At 28.9% G+C, this 19,497-nt stretch overlaps 2 protein-coding genes across 3 annotated transcripts in view; one reads left to right on the top strand and one right to left on the bottom strand.

Annotated features, from left to right (window-relative positions):
• The window catches only part of LOC126880538 (uncharacterized), a 391,874-nt gene that overhangs the window by 235,427 nt on the left and 136,950 nt on the right, over nt 1-19,497 (top strand). The window lies entirely within an intron of this gene.
• The window catches only part of LOC126880537 (sphingolipid delta(4)-desaturase DES1), a 99,171-nt gene that overhangs the window by 50,223 nt on the left and 29,451 nt on the right, over nt 1-19,497 (bottom strand). The gene's annotated exons all lie outside the window — the stretch shown is intronic.

Below are 19,497 nucleotides of genomic sequence, written 5' to 3'. Positions count from 1 at the left end.
CAGTTGAGTTCCATTGAGTGTTTCGGAATGTAGTTTTCCAGTTTCCCAGCCGGCTAGGTTGATTCCAGCCCGGCGAATGTGATGGTGTATCGTGAACCCCGGCGATTTTCTCGCTGTTTCTAAGCGAATCGTCGTTATAATTTCATACCAATTTTGGTATCAACTAATTTCTTTTAAGCAGTCAGAACCAGAAGTAGGAGAGAAGAGTTTCAATTTTCGCATTACTATGTTTAACAGTGCAGTTAAAACATGGAGTATGCTCACCTACTTTATTTTGGTCAAAGTTAATGAACTTTTGATAATTTTTGTTCGAGTAAAAGTATATTTTTGTTCCAGTTATTGAACTTTAAATCATTATGTTCGAGTCTAACTAAATAATTTATGTTCGAGTTAAATGCTGAATTTTTCTATAATTTTTTTTATAAACAATGGATAACCTTATGTACTGTTTGCTGTAGCTATTAACAGTGAAGTGTTTTCTCGCGTAGTGAAATAGCGTTTTGGACTTACCAACCAACCAACAGAAGAAAACAGGACATTCATTGTAAAGGTATAATTTTTATGCTTGTAAAACTTTTTCGTTCCATCTTTGTTTATTTGATAATCTAGATCTCTAATTGTAACACAGAGATCAGAGATTCATTTTGTTTTGCTTTTTAATAAATAATGTTTGATTTTCAACATATAAATTTATTATTTCTTTCCTTCTCTCTTGAATCGTAAGAACAATAAAACATTGACTGAGCATATAATTTTGAGTATAAAGTACAGGAGGTAAGTTACATTATAATATTTCGTATATTATGTATATCATTTTATTTGACTATGTTTCTTTGTTTTATTTTGATTTATCTTTCTTTGTTTTATTTCTAATTTTTTTTGTATAAAGTTTGGTTTCCCTTAGGTAACCAATGGCGCCCAAAATTTTATTTTTGTATTTTTTTTTATCTTTTTATTTCACATCCTTATTTCGATTTTTCTATCTTTTTAATTTTTCTAAGCTAATAAGAGTATATATGATAACATCTATTAAATAATCCACTCCCTAAAATCTCTGAGACAGTAGCAGCCGAGGTACTAAAAAATTATGTAGCACGAATTTTGTCAAATCTAAGTATATCTTTATGTTCATAAAATTAGTCGCGCTTCAGCGTATGTTATATATAGAGTACAGAAAGCAACAGTCATGGAGTCTGTTATTTCTAGGGGGTTGGTAGTAATCTATAGTCTAACAATATGTTTTAGAGGGTGACTCCCTCTCAAATACCAAATACCAAAGGAGCATCAAGGTAGATATCGTCAATATACTGTTGGTTAAATGTTGAGTTCAATTGCAGAAAATTGGGCTTAAATGAGGGTACAAATGTGTGGCCTGGAAGAATTGGGAGAAAGCTGTTGACCGTGTATTAAAATTGATTAAATAATAAATAGATTAACGTAATAATTTAATACATTATTAATTAATTAACAATTAAAAATTTAATAGATTAAGTAAATAATAATTTAAATCACAATTTCATTTTTGGATTATTTATTCAACTATTTAGGTCTATTTTTAAGTAGAATAAAGATCGGTTTTACTAACAACCAGTGTATTTGCTATTTGACAATTAGTTATTTAAACAAATTATTTCAAATAACGCTGTTATTAAAATAAATTTCTCAAACAAATTCAATTTTCGGTATAAATAATACTTTTTCCACCTACCTCTACCGAAAGTATACTTTTCCGGACCTGATTGTAGGGAGGAAAATATTTTTCCTCACTAGGGAGGAAAAGTAAAAGTGACGTCATGGTATTTCCTTCATGAAATATAACTTATTGACGCCCTGACTTATTGACTTATTTATTTATGAAACACCTTGTATTTTGCAGAATGGTAAAAAACAGTAAATTGTTATTTTGATTTAACAATGTTTACATGAATTATTTGACTTATATTTGACAGTTGACAGTTATATTGTACCTACGTGTTAGTTTTAGTTCTAATAAATATTGTTGGTTTGTTACATAAATAAATTAAGTAAAAATGAAAAAATGACTTGTTATTTGAGGAAGGTGGAAAAACCATATGCATAACATGGGAGTAAAGTGCCTTTTCCTCCCTTGAATGATTACTGCCTCCGCTACGCGTCGGGCAGTAAACTTCATTCTCGGGAGGAAAAGTAGCACTTTCCTCCCTTGTTATACAAATAGCTATTATGTTTTATGTAAAAATTTAAAAAGGCCATTGCGAATATGATAATTAGTGCTCGCCAAAAATATGGTACATGTAGCAGTCTGATAGTGACAAAGATAAAGCTCTTTATTATTTAATTATTTTCGCTTGTGGAAATATATATGCATGAGACTTTTATCAGCTTGTTAAATTTTGCAAAATATAGGTGACATATAAGAAAACTTCGCATTTTCCATACATGTCTAGAAGTGGCGTTATAGTCCAGGAACCGAAGCTTTTCACCTCGCAATTTTTACAGAATGGATCGACTTGCTTGAAAATTTGATAATAAGTAGTGGATAGCTCAAGGGTCAAAATCTATATGATGCCGAAAGGCGCTTTTATCATGAGGGTGGTTGCCACCCCATCTCGATGGTGGAAATTTTTTATTATATTTTGACCGCAAAAATTGATAAAAACATTCATTCTAAGCAAAAAATGTTCTATATTCACTCAATTTTTGCTGCAGATAAAATTTTTTCACACCAAGTTCTTGGAAATTAAATAACCTACAATTTCATATTGAAACATTTTTTCGTATCTCTAATGCTAATCTTTCTATTTTGAAGAAAATTGCATTTTTTTCCAAACTACAAAAATTCGTTATTCGGTTTTCACTCCAGTTTTTTAAAAACTATTCATTCTATGACAGTCAAACTTCTAAAATCTATTAATAATACATAAATAAAGAAGAATAAATAAGGCCAATGACTAAAAATACCGCTAACTTACAGTATTACGCTTCCAATTGGATTTGTCCGTTTTATTTTCAAACAAGAATGTGTGTGTACTTTGTACGCACGTAAGAAATTGTACTTCTATTATATGATTATATGATTATAAACGAAATTAATATACTTTTTATTTATATTTTATTTAAATATTAAACTAATTTATACTTGTAAAAATAAAACTATGTTTATTTTCAATAAAACCACATTTAGTTATTTTAAGTTATTTATAGTTTTAGGTGGCATGACTGTGTAATTTTAGTTTGAATGACATTTGTAAATAATTATTTGACAGTTGTCAAAAACTCAGAGTAAGAAATAGCATGTTCTTGATTCTCTTTTTTAGGTTTGTATTTTTAAGTTATTTTAGTATTGTTGTATTAATGTTTATAATCTTTATTGTACATATTGTAAATAAACTCTTTTTTAGATGAATTCATACGGCTATCTCTTACACGAATAAGAAGTATGAAACTACTCTTATAAATCAAGAACTTAAGCTGACCAAGCCAAAATAGTGATAAAAATAGATTTTCAAACCGTTATTTGTAAAAATTAAGGATGAATATTACATCAATGAAAATTTGTATTGCTATAGAAGCAAGCAGTACTGATAGTAAGAATAATGTATGTAAATTTAAGTGGTTGCAGCCAACACAGTCACCTTTCTATTATGAAATGCCTGCTGAAAAGCAACTTCAAGATTATCATTCTGAACTATTTCGTCTGAAAAAAGTAAAAAATGTTTTAGCATCCATGAAATCAAGAGGATGCTTTAGAACATGTACCATTTCATTAGATGATAATTTGAAAGTGATTTATTTTGATTCAGATGGTGATGTGGTTTATCAAAATGAGTACCTACAACAGACCTTATTACCAGTGTATGAGAAGAAAGAAGCGATTGAACAATCTCCACCATTAGTCGAGTTGCTCCAGAAACTTGGTGATACTAGTATACCTAAAGTTGAAAAGAAAAATTACAAAAAAATAAAAGATGATTTCGTACTTCGAAATTTTGATGGTAAAAATGTTCCAATGAATTCATGGCTCAAGACCTTCGAATCAGAATGTTCGCGATGTGAGGTGGATGCTGATAAAGACAAGATTTTGATTCTACGTCTCTTTCTTGATGGAATAGCAAAGGAATGGTTTGAATCAAAAATAATAACATTAGGCTTAGATAACAGTTTTGAGGTATGGAAAGTTAATTTTTTAGATAGTTTTTGTCAAACAGGTTGGGATAATCATAGAAAAGCTTATTCTTTTAAGTATGTAGGTGGTAGTCTTGTTGATTATGCATTTCGCAAAGAAAATTTATTGCTAAATATCAAAAATGATTTTCCTCTTGATATATTAATCGATTTAATTGTGACAAATTTGCCAATTCATATACAAAATAATATTAATAGAGCTGAGGTTACAACAATGGAAAAATTGATAGGTGAGTTACGAAAGTTGGAGAGTTCAGTTATAAGCAAAAAAAAATCAGAGACAAACCCAAATTTTGTACAAATACCTACCAAATTAAATACAATAATACCAAAAGAAAAAAATAGTTGTCAATATTGTGATAAAAAAGGATTCCCTGGGAGGTTTCATCCAGAGGCAATGTGTCGTTTAAAGCAAAAAGATAGAAGGACAATACAAGAAAACAAATCAAATGATATTCAATATGTTAATAATATTGCTATACAGGAGACATTAAATGAAACGGTAACCGACCAAAAAAACTGAATTTGCTGCCATTGATCAAATTAAAAGTGTTCCTAAATAATAGAGAATTATGTGGAATCTATGATCCAGGTTCGAATGTTACTCTTCTGAATTCGAAGGTAGCAGGTAAGTTGGGATTAGTTATTCATGAAGATAGGAATATGTTTAAAACGATAAATGGCAGAACAAATTTTACAGGAAAACTAATTGCAAAAATGAAAATTAATAAAATTGAGAAAAATGTTAATCTTTTTGTAATTAATGATGAATATTTCGAGTATGATATTCTACTTGGATTGGATTCTATTTTGAATTTTCAAATGAAACAAGATTTTGATTTAGAAATTTATCAAACATTAGATCTAGATATTGAAGAGAAGATTGAAAAGTTTAATCACAATGTTAATTTGACAGAATATTCAATAAACTTTAATGAAGGAATTCCCACAGAGCTTTTTGAAGCAAAATTAGAACATTTACAGCCAGAGCAGAAAAGTAAAATAGAAATATTACTAAATAAATATGACAATATTTTTGCAAAACATAAATTTGATATTGGGCAAGTTCAAAATAATGAAGCTCAAATTAAACTTTTAGAACATAAATTTGTCGCAAAGAAGCCATATAGATGCTCAATAGAGGACCAAAAAGAGATAGAATTTCAAATTGGACAATTGTTAAAAGCAAATTTAATAGAAGAATCATCTTCGCCCTTTGCAGCACCTGTTACATTGGCTCTTAAAAAAGATGAAGGATCTAAAACAAGATTATGCATTGATTTTCGTGAATTAAACAAATTAATTGTTCCCGAACCACAACCTTTTCCATTAATTGACGAGATTTTGACCAAAACAAGGAATGCTAAATTCTTTACTACTTTAGATATAAATTCTGCTTTTTGGTGTATTCCAGTTCGGAATAAAGATAAATATAAGACAGCTTTTGTTACACAAGATGGTCATTGGCAATGGAAATGCTTACCTTTTGGGCTTAAAACATCACCAGCAATATTTCAAAGGATTTTAAGTAATATTATCAGAAAACATAATTTAAATCCATTTTGTATAAATTACATAGATGATATTTTAATATTTTCAGTATCATTTGAAGAACACTTAGAGCACATCGAAAGACTCATGGAAGCCATTCTTGAAGAGGGATTTAGGCTCAAACTTCTAAAATGTAATTTTGCAAGAGAAGAGGTAAAATATTTGGGGCACATTGTGGGAAACAATTCAGTTCGTCCTTTACATGATAATTTAATATCGATCAGAAATTTTCCAGCACCAGATACCAGAAAAAAAATACGACAGTTTTTGGGAAAAGTAAATTTTTACCACAAATATATAAAAGACTCAGCTAGGTTATTAGAGCCATTACATAATTTACTTAGAAAAGATATTAAATTTCACTGGTCTTTAAGCTGCCAAACAGCCTTTGATATGGTAAAGAGTATCCTGTGCTCTGAACCTATTCTCGCTATTTTTGACCCAAATGCTCCTACAATTATATATACCGATGCTAGTATTTTAGGAGTTGGTGCAGTTCTCAAACAAAAACAAGAAGATGGAGAAATGAAACCTGTGGCTTACTTTTCAAAAAAATTGAACAAATATCAGAAAAACAAAAAAGCAATTTTTTTAGAATGCCTGGCAATTAAAGAAGCATTAAAATTTTGGCAATACTGGCTAATGGGAAAGAAATTTGTCGTTATTACTGATCATAAGCCCCTTGAGGGAAGAGAACTTCGTACAAGGCCAGATGAAGAATTAGGAGATATGACTCATTTTCTTTCACAATTTGATTTCGACATTAAATATGAACCTGGAAAAGAAAATGTAGAAGCAGACTGCCTTTCTAGAAACCCAGTTTTGGAAAATATAGAAAATGCAGAAACATTTATAAAAACAGTGAACCTAGTGACATTAACTGAGATAAAACAAGACCAGAATAATAATCGACAAGCTATAGATAAAATGATAGGAACAATTTTTAACCAAGATGTATTCTATAAATTAAGGAAGAACCAGAAAAAAATAATTTTATCCAAAGATTTTGGAGTCAAGTTAATAACAAAAATTCACAAATTTTATGGTCATATTTGTGCTGGTAAAGTAATTAACAAAATTAGGAATTTTTACTACATTAATAATTTGGATTTACTGGCAAAAGATATCTGCCAGAAATGCGAGATCTGCTGTAGAAATAAAACAAGAGTAGGTCCAAAATATGGTCTCTTATCACAATTAGGTCCGGCAAAAGAACCCTTTGAGATAATGTCCCTAGATACAATAGGAGGATTTGCTGGCAATCGTTCAACAAAAAAATACCTCCACTTACTTGTAGATCATTTTACCAGATATGCATTTGCAGTTACTTCCAAAAATCAGATGACAGGTGATTTTATTAAACTAATCTCTAAAATTCAAGATAAACACCCCATAAAAACATTATTAACAGATCAGTATCCGGGAATTAATTCCAAAATATTTAGAAATAATATGAAACAGTTAAATATTCAACTGGTTTTTACAGCAGTGGACTGCCCATTTTCGAATGGTTTAAATGAAAGACTTAATCAAACATTAGTTAATAGGATAAGATGTAAACTAAATGAAACTAGAAGTAGAGCATGGACAAAAATAGCTGAAGAATGTATAGATGAATATAATAGAACAGATCATTCCGTAACCGGATACAGCCCAGAATATTTGCTTTTTGGAAAAGCGGATCCGATTGTTCCCGAGGAACTTTGTGAAACAAGAAATGTATCAAAAGATAAGCAAATAGCTTATAAAAATTCAGTACGACATCATGAATATAATAAAAAGCTGTATGACAAAAATAGAAAATTCCATGAATTTAAAGAAGGAGATTGGGCATATGTAGAAAATAAATCCAAACTAAATAGAAAAAAACTTGATGAAGTAAGACTAGGTCCATTTCAAATAAAAAAACAAATTTCAAATACTTTATATGAAATAGATATCGGATACAAAAGGAACGATATGAACTATTTTCACATCTCAAAATTGTTGCCTTGTGACCAACCATAGACTTTCATGGTTTGTCATACCTGTTGGTGGGGGGATGTAAAAATAAAACTATGTTTATTTTCAATAAAACCACATTTAGTTATTTTAAGTTATTTATAGTTTTAGGTGGCATGACTGTGTAATTTTAGTTTGAATGACATTTGTAAATAATTATTTGACAGTTGTCAAAAACTCAGAGTAAGAAATAGCATGTTCTTGATTCTCTTTTTTAGGTTTGTATTTTTAAGTTATTTTAGTATTGTTGTATTAATGTTTATAATCTTTATTGTACATATTGTAAATAAACTCTTTTTTAGATGAATTCATACGGCTATCTCTTACACGAATAAGAAGTATGAAACTACTCTTATATACTTACTACTTCTCAAACATTTTTATTAAAACAGTGCCAAAAATTAAAATAATAAAAGAATAAAACACACACAAACACATTAAGTGCCGGTTGTTCGAACGCTAATCAACATTGATCACTATCAAATATTTAATTACTGTCACAACTATCAATGTCAACTTTGGTTGGGTTGCTAAAAACATAGTTAATTATAATTATGAGATTAGTTAGTCAATTAACATAACAATTATTAACATAATTTATTAACTAATTTCATAATTGTCATCAATAATTATGTTTTCGGCAACCCAACCAAAGTTGACATTGACAGTTGTGACAGTAATTAAGTATTTGATAGTGATCAATGTTGATTAGCGTTCAAACAACCGGCCCTAAAAATGCCGCAAATGATTTCTGAACATTAATTGTCGGAAAAATTTTATATAATAAATATACTTACAATCATAAAATGTATAAAAAAAATAAAAAAATAAAAGTTTCTATTGGGATTCGAACCAACTTACCACGCGGCTGGTATTTGCGTTGTATTGGGGTTCACTCGCATTAAAAGCTTCGCCACAGAGACAGTTTGTCATTATGTGCGAAGATCGACTAACTAAATAGTCCAGGGCGCATCTGTTTGGAGATGGACGTTGAGAGGTGACTCAAATTTTTTTGCAGAAATTGCTTGAAAATAAATCAAATAATAATATTTGAGATATCCTCCCTCTCAAAAAGGTCCGGAACATTGTTTAAATAATCAAAATGTCAAAAAATTAAGGAAAAATTCGATATTTTTTTTTGTTTTTTGATTATAACTGTAAAAGTATTCATTTTCGAGGAAAGTTTTACTAACATAAAAGTTGCGTAATTAAATTTCCTACAATAAAGAATTGGTAAAATTTTTTAAAAATAGTCACTCTTGTTGCAAAATAGCAATAATTGCGAAAAAACAATACAAAAACAAGTATTCGCACTTTACGTTTTTCAACCATTTATGCTTTATGCTATACTTAGGACTTTCATATTTCACCCAGAAAAACTTTATGATACAGTAAAACAATACTGTAAATTCTATTAAGATCGGTTTAATAGATTTTGCAAAATAAATTTGGAAATCCAGCTTTCGCAAAAAAAATTCATTTTTTCAAAATGTTACAGGACTGAAAATAAAGCAGATAGCAAGTTGAATTTTTTTTTACTTATAGAAATGTACTGTACCTTTCATTTGCAATTTTCAAAATTAAAATCGATTAATTACCACGGCGTCAGGAAATTTTTTAATAAACATTAATTTTTGGTGCTACGCGCAGGACAGCGGTGTTCTATTCACACAAGTTGATTTCCACCAAAATTTCTTCTAATCTTTATCTAATATATTATTTTCTTACTCTATATTTTGTTGTATTTTAATATTTTAATTCCACAAAAATCAAACTAATTTTATTATTGTTTGTGAAATACTGTTTAAACAATTGCATATGTTTAAAAATAATAAACTTTTATTCTCTAAGTTAAAATATATAAACAATAAAGTTTTTGCTAATAAAAGTGTTATTTCAAAAGATAGAGTATGTGTTTTTATTTTGCAATAAACAGATTTATTTATTTATACCGAAATGTAATAAAAATTAAAATGTATCAATCATTATCAAAGGTCATTGGAATGCCCAATAAGAGCAAACTATCCGCTGTCCTGCGCGTAGCACCAATAATGAATGTTTATTTAAAAAAATTCCTGACGCCGTAGTAGTTAATCGATTTTAATTTTGCAAAATTGCAAATGAAAGGTACAGTACACTTCTATAAGCAAAAAAATTTCAACTTGCTATCTGCTTTATTTTCAGTCCTGTAACATTTTGAAAAAATGAATTTTTTTTGCCAAAGCTGGATTGCAAAATTTATTTTGCAAAATCTATTGAACCGATCTTAATGAAATTTACAGTATTATTTTACTGTATCATAAAATTTTTCTGGGTGAAATATGAAGGTCCTAAGTATAGCATAAATGGTTGAAAAACGTAAAATGCGAATACTTGTTTTTGTATGTTTTTTTCGCAATTATTGCTATTTTGCAACAAGGGTGACTATTTTTTAAATTCTTAACCAATTCTATATTGTAGGAAATTTAATTACGCAACTTTTATGTTATTACAACTTTTCTCGGAAATGTACTTTATAAATTATAATAAAAAAACGAAGAAAAAATCGAATTTTTCCTTCATTTTTTGACATTTTGATTATTTAAACAATGTTCCGGACCTTTTTGAGAGGGAGGATAACTCAAATATTATTATTTGATTTATTTTCAAGCAATTTCTGCAAAAAAATTTGAGTCGCCTCTCAACGTCCAAATGTGCTAATATTTTTACAGATGAGCCCTGGTCTAAAACGGATTAAACTTTTGACATTTTTAACTTATGTAAATCAAATTATTTTGATTTTGAATTGAAATGATTTAGAATTGAAAAAATACAACAAAACATAGAGTAAGAAAACAATATATTAGGTGAATATTGATAGAAATTTTGATGGTAATCAAATTATGTAAATAAAAGTATTACATACTACTTATGTATTTTGGTAGGTTCAAATAGGTAGGTATCGGAGCCCGTATAACGACTAATAAATTTCGCAATCACTTGCATCGTGCAAAGTGGCTATGTTCAAATATCATAACAAAATTTGATTAACTATTTATAAAACACTTACCAGTGTAAGATTCTTTAGATTTGAATAAGCGAGATCTGCGGCACTCATACTAGTCACAGTTTGATTGGCTTTCACATTGGCATGCAACAATCATCTCTTCTATGTAAATAAGTCCAAAAATATAATATGAAAACTATTTAAAAAGGCAGTATAACCATTAACTAACTTTTTGTTTGTTGTTTCTCTTCCTACAAATTTTAAAACGCAACAACCATACATTATAACCAAACCACAGTCCCACAGCTGTGCCACAGCTGCCATATTGGATAATTTTTGTCATGTCATTTGAACATCCAATCAGAACAAAGTTATAATGCGCATGCGCCCGGTCGCTAGGTTTTACCATATAAAAATTCACCGTCATTACGCCCGTAAAGAAGTATAACTTCAAAAAATATATTGATTTTTTAACCGTAACTTTTTTATTTTTTATCTTAGAAAGTTTGGTAAAAAAAAATTTTGTAGGATTGCACAAGATCTATAAGCCTATTAATATTAAATCTTTCTGAAATTCACAAAAAGAGATGACTTTGAAAGGGTTGGTAAAGGTGGTTTTTGTATGTTATTGCAAGTTTTAATTGTCAATGGCTCACTCAATTTTTGCCATAGAAAAAATTTTTGCAAACCAGGTTGTTGGAAATGAAATAAGCTACAATTTTATATTTAAACATTATTTCGTATCTCTGATACTAATCTTTCTATTCTGAAGAAAAGGCCATTTTTTCCAAACTACAAAAATCCGTTATTCGATTTTAACTCCATTTTTTTTAAACTAATCATTCTAAGCCGGTCAAACTTCAGCAACCTATTAATAATACATAAGTAAAGAAGGCCAAATAAGATGAACGACTAATTTTAATTAGGGTGGTGATTAGGGGGCTGCTTCCGATCACTTTTTCGATGAAAAAAATAGAGACTGACATTCTTTTCATTATGTCACTTAATTTTTGAGCTAGAGAGATTTTATTTCTAGAGATAGATATTTTTAAGTAGGTACTTTAAATTAGTTTGAACAAGTTATCCTCGAAAAATGCATAGTTTTCACGTCTTTTGACTTTGAAACTAAAATATTTAGCATTTGACGAAGAAGAGCTAACATATACAATAAAAATGGGCGTCGAAACGTTAATAAAAATCATTTTTTAATAATATTGTGGCTTATTTCCCATTCTAAATAGTTAAAATTGTAAAAATGCCACAAGAAAATAGATTCAGAACAACATATACAATAAAATATAGCTCGATTACTATTGGTCTTATAGAAAATTAAAAAAAAAAACGGTGTTGTTTATTTTTTCAAAAGGTACATTTTTGTTAAGTAAAGTTATTTTGATAAAACGAAAACTTTTGGAGTTATTAGCCGAAAACTTATTAAAAACATTGATTTTTTTCGACATAAAACTAACACTTTCGAATGCGAATAAATCGAAAACTATTAAATTTATCAAAAAAATGTATAGAACAGTTTTTACTTAGAATGAATGTTTTTGCCAAATTTTGGGGTCAAAATATAATAAAAAATTTCCACCCCGAGATGGGGTGACAACCACCCCCATGGTAAAAGCGCCTTTCGGCATTGTATAGATTTTGATCCTTGGATTATCCACTACTTATTCTCAAATTTTCAAGCAAATCGATCCATTCTGTAAAAATTGCGAGGTTTTGTTCTATTTTAAGCTTCATTACTTGTGACTATTATACGTGAAAATATTAGAAAATATGTTTAATATAGTAGAAATATCTGTACGAAGTTCGGCAATGTATTTATGAAAGTGATTTGATAAATATACATATATAGATTTTTGTTGTACACCGATCATTTTCAAGACATTTAAAAGGTTCATTTTTGAATGTTCTGATGACAACAAAACTAGCAATCTGCTCAATGAACATTTAAAAATGAAATCATTAAACAACAAATCCATTTTCTGAAAACAAATTATGCTTTTGAACCTGAAACATTCAATAAATTACAAAAACCGCAAAATCCGCTTTCAGAAAGTGTTGTTTTAGTTTTTTCTTTATTTATTTTTTTCTTATGAAAATGTTATGGGTACAATATTGGAGAACACATTTTACAAAAATTAAATACCATTGACAAAATACAGTCGAAAAAATGAAAGAATACCCATGAACTACCACATCAATCACTTATTTTGTATTTGCTTTCTTTTTCTATAACAAACGTTTTTTATTTATAGAAAAAGACTGCAAATACAAAATAAGTTATTGATGTGATCGTTCATGGGTATTCTTTAATTTTTCCGACTGTATGTAGGATTTGCTACGGTTCTTTAAGTGACAAATATTTTCAAGGACAATGTGGACCAATGCCTCTTATCCAGTATAAAATATGCTTCTATCACAATCACATCAGTTGAAGTCGAAAGAAGTTTTTCTACATATTTACAAATATCTATATTCTGACAGAAAATATGAATTTTTAAAATTTCTGTTTGCCAATGTTAATGTTTCTATATCTGCATTGCTAAGCATTAGCATATTTGTCTAAGGGCCGGTACTTTATGTCCCGGTTAAACCTCGGTTAGCTAACCGGGGTTTAATCGGGACAGAAAAGTACCTCATAGGGCCTCTTGCGTTGTAATAAAAGCAATTATAATTATTTTTATAATTATTTATAAATATAATAATAAGTATAATTGCGTTTATGTCTATGTTATCCATATATTTCTGTCCCGATTAAACCCCGGTTAACTAACCGGCTGTTAACGGAGACATAAAGTACCGGGCCTAAGTCTCATTATAAGTAATTTAAGTAAATTCATTCTTCAACTTCAAGATAGTTCCTCATCACTAACGCAAATGGCATTATCAAAATTTTAATTCCTTAAGTACATTGTTAGTTCCCAGGGCCGCGTTTAGGTCAATTGACGCCCTAGGCAATTCTCTAGTAACCGCCCTTTAAACATGTACCATTTTTGCCAAAATAAATTGCAGAAATTTTTATTTAAATAAGAACACAAAAAAATGGATTTAAACTACGATGTTTATATACTTATAACAGAAAAAATTGTCATTCCAGTTCGATCACATCTGAGACTTCTTTTCAAAAAAAAAACTTTTCAAAAAAAATTTTTTTTCTTGACAAAATCGATAAATGGTTAACACGTTCTTGCTTCATATTTGATAGGAAATTATTTTTAATTCTTGACATTTTCGAAAATGACCTTTCAGCGGACACGTTGGCAGCGGCAACTGGGATGCACAAATAAATGTACAAAGCAATGTCAAAATTAGGGAAAATATCTTTCAACCTACTTAGTGCAGTCACTGAAGGTATCCACCTCCGATTTCGTTGAACCTCCATCGATTTTCATGAAAATTGGTCAGTAATTAGAGGATACCTCAAAGAATAAAGGTGACATGATGCCAACTTGCGCTGTTACCGTAGTGGTGGATGCCACACTCCTTCTCGGCGGTGAAAATTATTATTTTTAAATAATACCATAAATCGATAGAGAGACAAATTCTAAGCAAAATTTGTTATACAAGGTTATTAATATAAATCAATACTTTTTGAGTTATTAAAGATCAAAGATTTTATTTTTTCATAAAAAAATGCATGTTTTAAAGCTGCTTTTCACGTATAACTCAAAAAGTATAAGCTTTTACAAAAAAGTTATTATTACCAAAATTGAAGATAATAAAAAGCTGAATACACTCCTCACTTAAAGAACTAAACTAATGTTTATTCAAAGTGTGTTATGGGTAATTGAATGTATATTTTTTCCAACGATTATTCAAATCTAAGTATTCAAGCTGAAAAAACGAGAAAACGATGCATTTCATAAAATATACCTGCTAAAAACTTGTCAAAGTACTTCGGGGTACCTATCAAATGAGCTCCAGTAGAAGTTAATAGCATCACAATTAAGCAAGTTATGATGACAGTAAGAGAACCCTTTAGAACTATTTAGGAAAAAGTGAAAAATTAAACATAAGTACGCCACTTCCATAAAAATTAAAATTTATAGTAATCCTTAGAAGAATTTTTTTATAATCATAAAGTAATAATTTCAACAATTTTGAAGGTTTAGAATGCATATTTTTGAAAAACAGTTTTAATTTAAAAAAATCAGAAATTCTAAATTTATCGTAATTTTCATTGTCTTTTGATACTCCAAAATACTCAATATACGTAAAAAGTGATATATGTATAAACAAATTTTAGTTTTTTCTGTATCAAATATTTTACCTTTTTACTATTTCTGTAGGGTAAGAAATAACCAAGATAGAAACGTTTAAAGCTTAAATTTTGCTGCGAGAACCATGTAACCGGGGCCATTTAACCTTTTATTTTTTAAAAAAAAATAAGGTGTTTAAAAGATTAAATTCAACGTGGTTTAATAACCATTAAAATTAACTTTCAAATGGTTTTAGGCAAACCTGATATTGTAAAAATTAACGGAGTTATTAAAAAAAACATTTTTTTTTGGAAAAATTTTTAAAAGATAAATTATGAAAATATTTTCTGCATACATTTTAATGCTATCAACTTGTTCGGGGGCTCATTTAATAGATATTTCTAAGTACTTTGACAAATGTTTAATAAGGTTATGTTATAAAATGCATAATTTTCCCGTTATTTAAGCTTGGATACTTATTTGGGTACTCACCTAAAAAAATATACATTCAATTACTTTTAGTTACAATATATTCAATTACTTTTAGTTACTTTTTAGTACAATCACTTTTTTGTAAAATCTTATAGTTTTTGAGTTATTTATGAAAAATCAGTTAAAAAAATGCATTTTTCTCACGAAAAATGAGAATCTTTGATCTTGAATCACTCAAAAATTTTAAATTATTTTAATAACTTTATATAAAAAATTCTGCTTAGAATTTGTCCCTTTATAGAATTATGGGGTTATTTTTAATAAAATAATTTTCACTCTCGAGATAGGGTGGCATCCACTCCCAGGGTAAAAGCGCAAGTTGGCACCATGTCACCTTTGTTCCATGAGATATCCTCTAACCACTCACCAATTCTCATGCAAATTGACCGAGGTTCAACGAAATCGGAGGTAATAGCTTATATCCACCTTCAGTGAATGCACTTACTCTTCTTTAAATTAATAGTAAGATAAGTATGTTAATTGGTGATGTTATTGTGGTATCCAAATCACCCTTTAAGTGAATGCATTCATGTATGAATGATGTATCTTGGTCGTCTTTATTTTGTATCAGATTTTCAGCTTCTTTAATGATTTCTTCATTGCTTAATTTTGGCAAAAATGTTAATAACACGAAAACGTTGATAAATAAGTCGATAAGATTCCAGACGTCTATTCAGGTCTCTTACCAGAGTGTCGATTATAATATAGAATGTGTGGATCTTCATCTCATCACTAGCTGAAAAGTTTGGTTCTTCATCGACCCACTCGTCAAATTGAATTTTTCTTTTTCTCTTTCTTATTTCTGTATATGTTTTAATTGGTCACAATTTTTTTTTGCTTCTTTACGGTAAAGTACTTGGAAAGAGCTTTATACTCTTTAATGACAGAACCCAGATCCATAATTTTTATATAAAAATATTTTTTTGTACAGTATTTTTGCCGCCCTCTCATAATGTGCCGCCCTAGGCAACTGCCTATATTGCCTAATGGATAAAGCAGCCCTGTTAGTTCCGTATTTTAGTTGATTCATCAGCATTTCCACTTTCCAGAACTTTAAATCAAAAAAAATACTTAAAACAGACCGCATACATTCAAATGAGGTTTGAATTTGACCTTGTTAATGAATTTTGTTACATTACTGACAAATGTAACAAAAAGCGCTTAAACGTGTTTTACATTATATTATTTTTTTTAAATTGTGTTCTAAAGAAAACAAACAACTGTAAACCAGTTAATTTTGAATAATTTGCTTGTGAGTGACTTCTCTCCTCAATGGAGGTTGGCTACTACACAGGGTTGTTTTGTTTTAAACATTTTGTTTTAAACAACTGTTTTAAACATGTTTTAAACGTTTGCTTATGTTTAAAACAGTTTTTGTTTAAAACAGTTAAATTAAACAAGTGCTTGTTTTCATTTTCTTTATTAATATAACATCAAAAAAATTCTCAAATACATTATATAAACTTAACATATATATTATTTATTTATTAATAATCTGAACACAAAAAAAAATTGGAAAACTGAAAATATTTTGCAAAGAAGAGTTAATCAATTTCTCAAAACTGTTTCAGACTCATAGTAATCTTGTAATTTAAATCAGTCACGTCATCACTGATGGAATTAAGCTCTTTAAAAATTGAAACCAACTTAGCAGCTTTGACATTGCCTAGCCGATTACGTAATTTGGAATGGTAAACCTTATGATGAGAAGAGTCTTTCTATGTTGGCTGACAATGCAACAGCTGTGTGAAGCTGTTGAACAAGTTTCAATGCTGTAGTATATCTATTTATATTTTTCTTAGAACGCCACCATGCCAATGGTTTTACATTCTCAATATAGGTGTTTAGAAAACATATGGTGTAAAGGGTACACACTTTGCCTGGTAATAATAATAATCTAAAATGCTTCTGGATGATAATTTATAATGGATGGAGGATAAGTTTATTTTCAATAAAGCGATGATCAAGCAAATTTGCCAAAAAATGAGCTGGGGTCACCAAATCATTTGCATGTTTAAAAAAAACACTAAGCACCACCAGAAACAGCACAAAATAACTGACAATAGACGTTATTGTATTGCAATAGCCAACTTGTATTGCGGTTTTATAAATAGTAAATAGTCTGGGGTTCCCAAGGCAATAGCTCCTAATTTTGCAATTGGTTTTCTTATATATTATTCAGTAGAATAATAATAATAGATCAAACACTTTCAATTAATATTATGTTTAGGAAAATATGATTTAAACAATGTTTTCTTCTAAGTTTTATTTGTTTCAAATATAAAATTTAAAAACAAAAACATTTTTAAAGCAAAAAAACGTTTAAAACAAAAAAAACATGTGTTTTAAACAAGTTTTATTTGTTTAAAACATACAATTTAAAAACAAAAAAAAACATGTTTAAAACAAAAAAAAAACGTTTAACACAAAAAAAAACGTTTTTTTTGTTTAAAATTAAAAAAACATGTTTTTTTGCAACCCTGCTACTACAATATTGCAAACTCTACTCTGTCTTCAGCTGTTCTTATTAGCTGTTCAAAATTTAGCCCTCTCCATTGCCGGATGTTTCTGAGCCACGATAGTCTTTTTCTTCCTAGTCCACTCCTTCCCTCGATCTTTCCTTTCACTATAAGTTGAGCATATTGGTACTTATTATTTCTCAGTATGTGGCCTAGGTATGATGTTTTTCTAACTTTCACTGTGTTGAAAAGTTCTAGTTCCTTGCAGATGTGTAACAAGGATAATCCTAAGAAGGGGGGGGGGGGGTTACAACTACTTGATGGTCTCTGGAGGGTATGGAATAGTAATAGGCCAGGGTAATAAGATAAAAATATACCCTGTTCGTGACACTCGAGCAGCCAGGGTACTGAAGCGTTTTTTCGACAAGTAATACCTACAGGAACAAATTGTAACTATTTCCTGCGTAGGATCTGCCGGCCATTTTTATTTATAAACAATTAACTGTCAAAAAATGGCATTTCTCCCTTTTTTTCAAATCAATGGAAAACAGTGAAACTTATGATTTTTGTTTAGTACAAATATCTTTGAGATTATGGAAAAAGCTTTAAAATGACATATTACAAAGTTTGATATACTTATTTATTGTTAATATAATTGCGAAAAAAGGTCGGAATTGCAAAAAAAAATATTTTCGCAATAACTGTTGTAAAAATTAGTGTACAGGTTTGAAATTTTTGTAAAATGAGGGTTCTTTGGTGCTTAATATGTGATAAAAATTTCAAAGCCATTCATTGAATTGTTTAAATTTTATTCGAATTGTTTATCTCAGAGAGCATTTTTTTTGTAATAACATAAGTCAGAAAACAATGACGTTAGAACCATTCCACAGGTGTCAAATGGAAGAGCATGAGCTATGTTTTCAATTTGGTTTAAAAAAACCGAATAAAAAATGCATTTATTAGTAATAAATAATTATGCAAAAGTATCGTAAATCTTTCCCTATAAACTTTTTGGATAACTTTTTCCAAAAAAATTAACTTTTTTACCCTGTTTTAAGTGCACAACTACCAAGTAATGTTATTTATATCATAATTGATAAAAAATTGTAATAAATATATATAATTTCTTATATAACAAAATAAAAAGTTTATAAGGAAAGCGTTACGGTACTTTTGCATAATTATTTATTACTAATAAATGCATTTTTTTATTCGCTTTTTTAAACCAAGTTGAAAATATAGTTCATGCTCTTTAATTTGACACCTGTGGAATGGTTCTAACGTCATTTTTTTCTGAGTTATGTTATTGCAAAAAAAATGCTCTCTGGGATAAACAATTTGAATAAAATTTAAACAATTGAATGAATCGCTTTGAAATTTTTATCACATATTAAGCACTAAAGAACCCTTATGTGACAAAAATTTCAAAGCTGTACACTAATTTTTACAATAGATATTGCGAAATTAATTTTTTTTGCAATTCCGACCTTTTTTCGCAATTATATTAACAATAAATGAGTATATCAAACTTTGTAATACGTCATTTTAAAGCTTTTTCCATAATCTCAAAGATATTTTTACTGAAAAAACCATAAGTTTCACTGTTTTCCATTGATTTGAAAAAAAAAGGGAAAAA

The sequence above is a fragment of the Diabrotica virgifera genome, chromosome 2, assembly GCF_917563875.1.
Source record: "Diabrotica virgifera virgifera chromosome 2, PGI_DIABVI_V3a".
Taxonomy (NCBI): domain Eukaryota; kingdom Metazoa; phylum Arthropoda; class Insecta; order Coleoptera; family Chrysomelidae; genus Diabrotica; species Diabrotica virgifera.
This window is presented reverse-complemented; position numbering and strand designations above follow the sequence as displayed.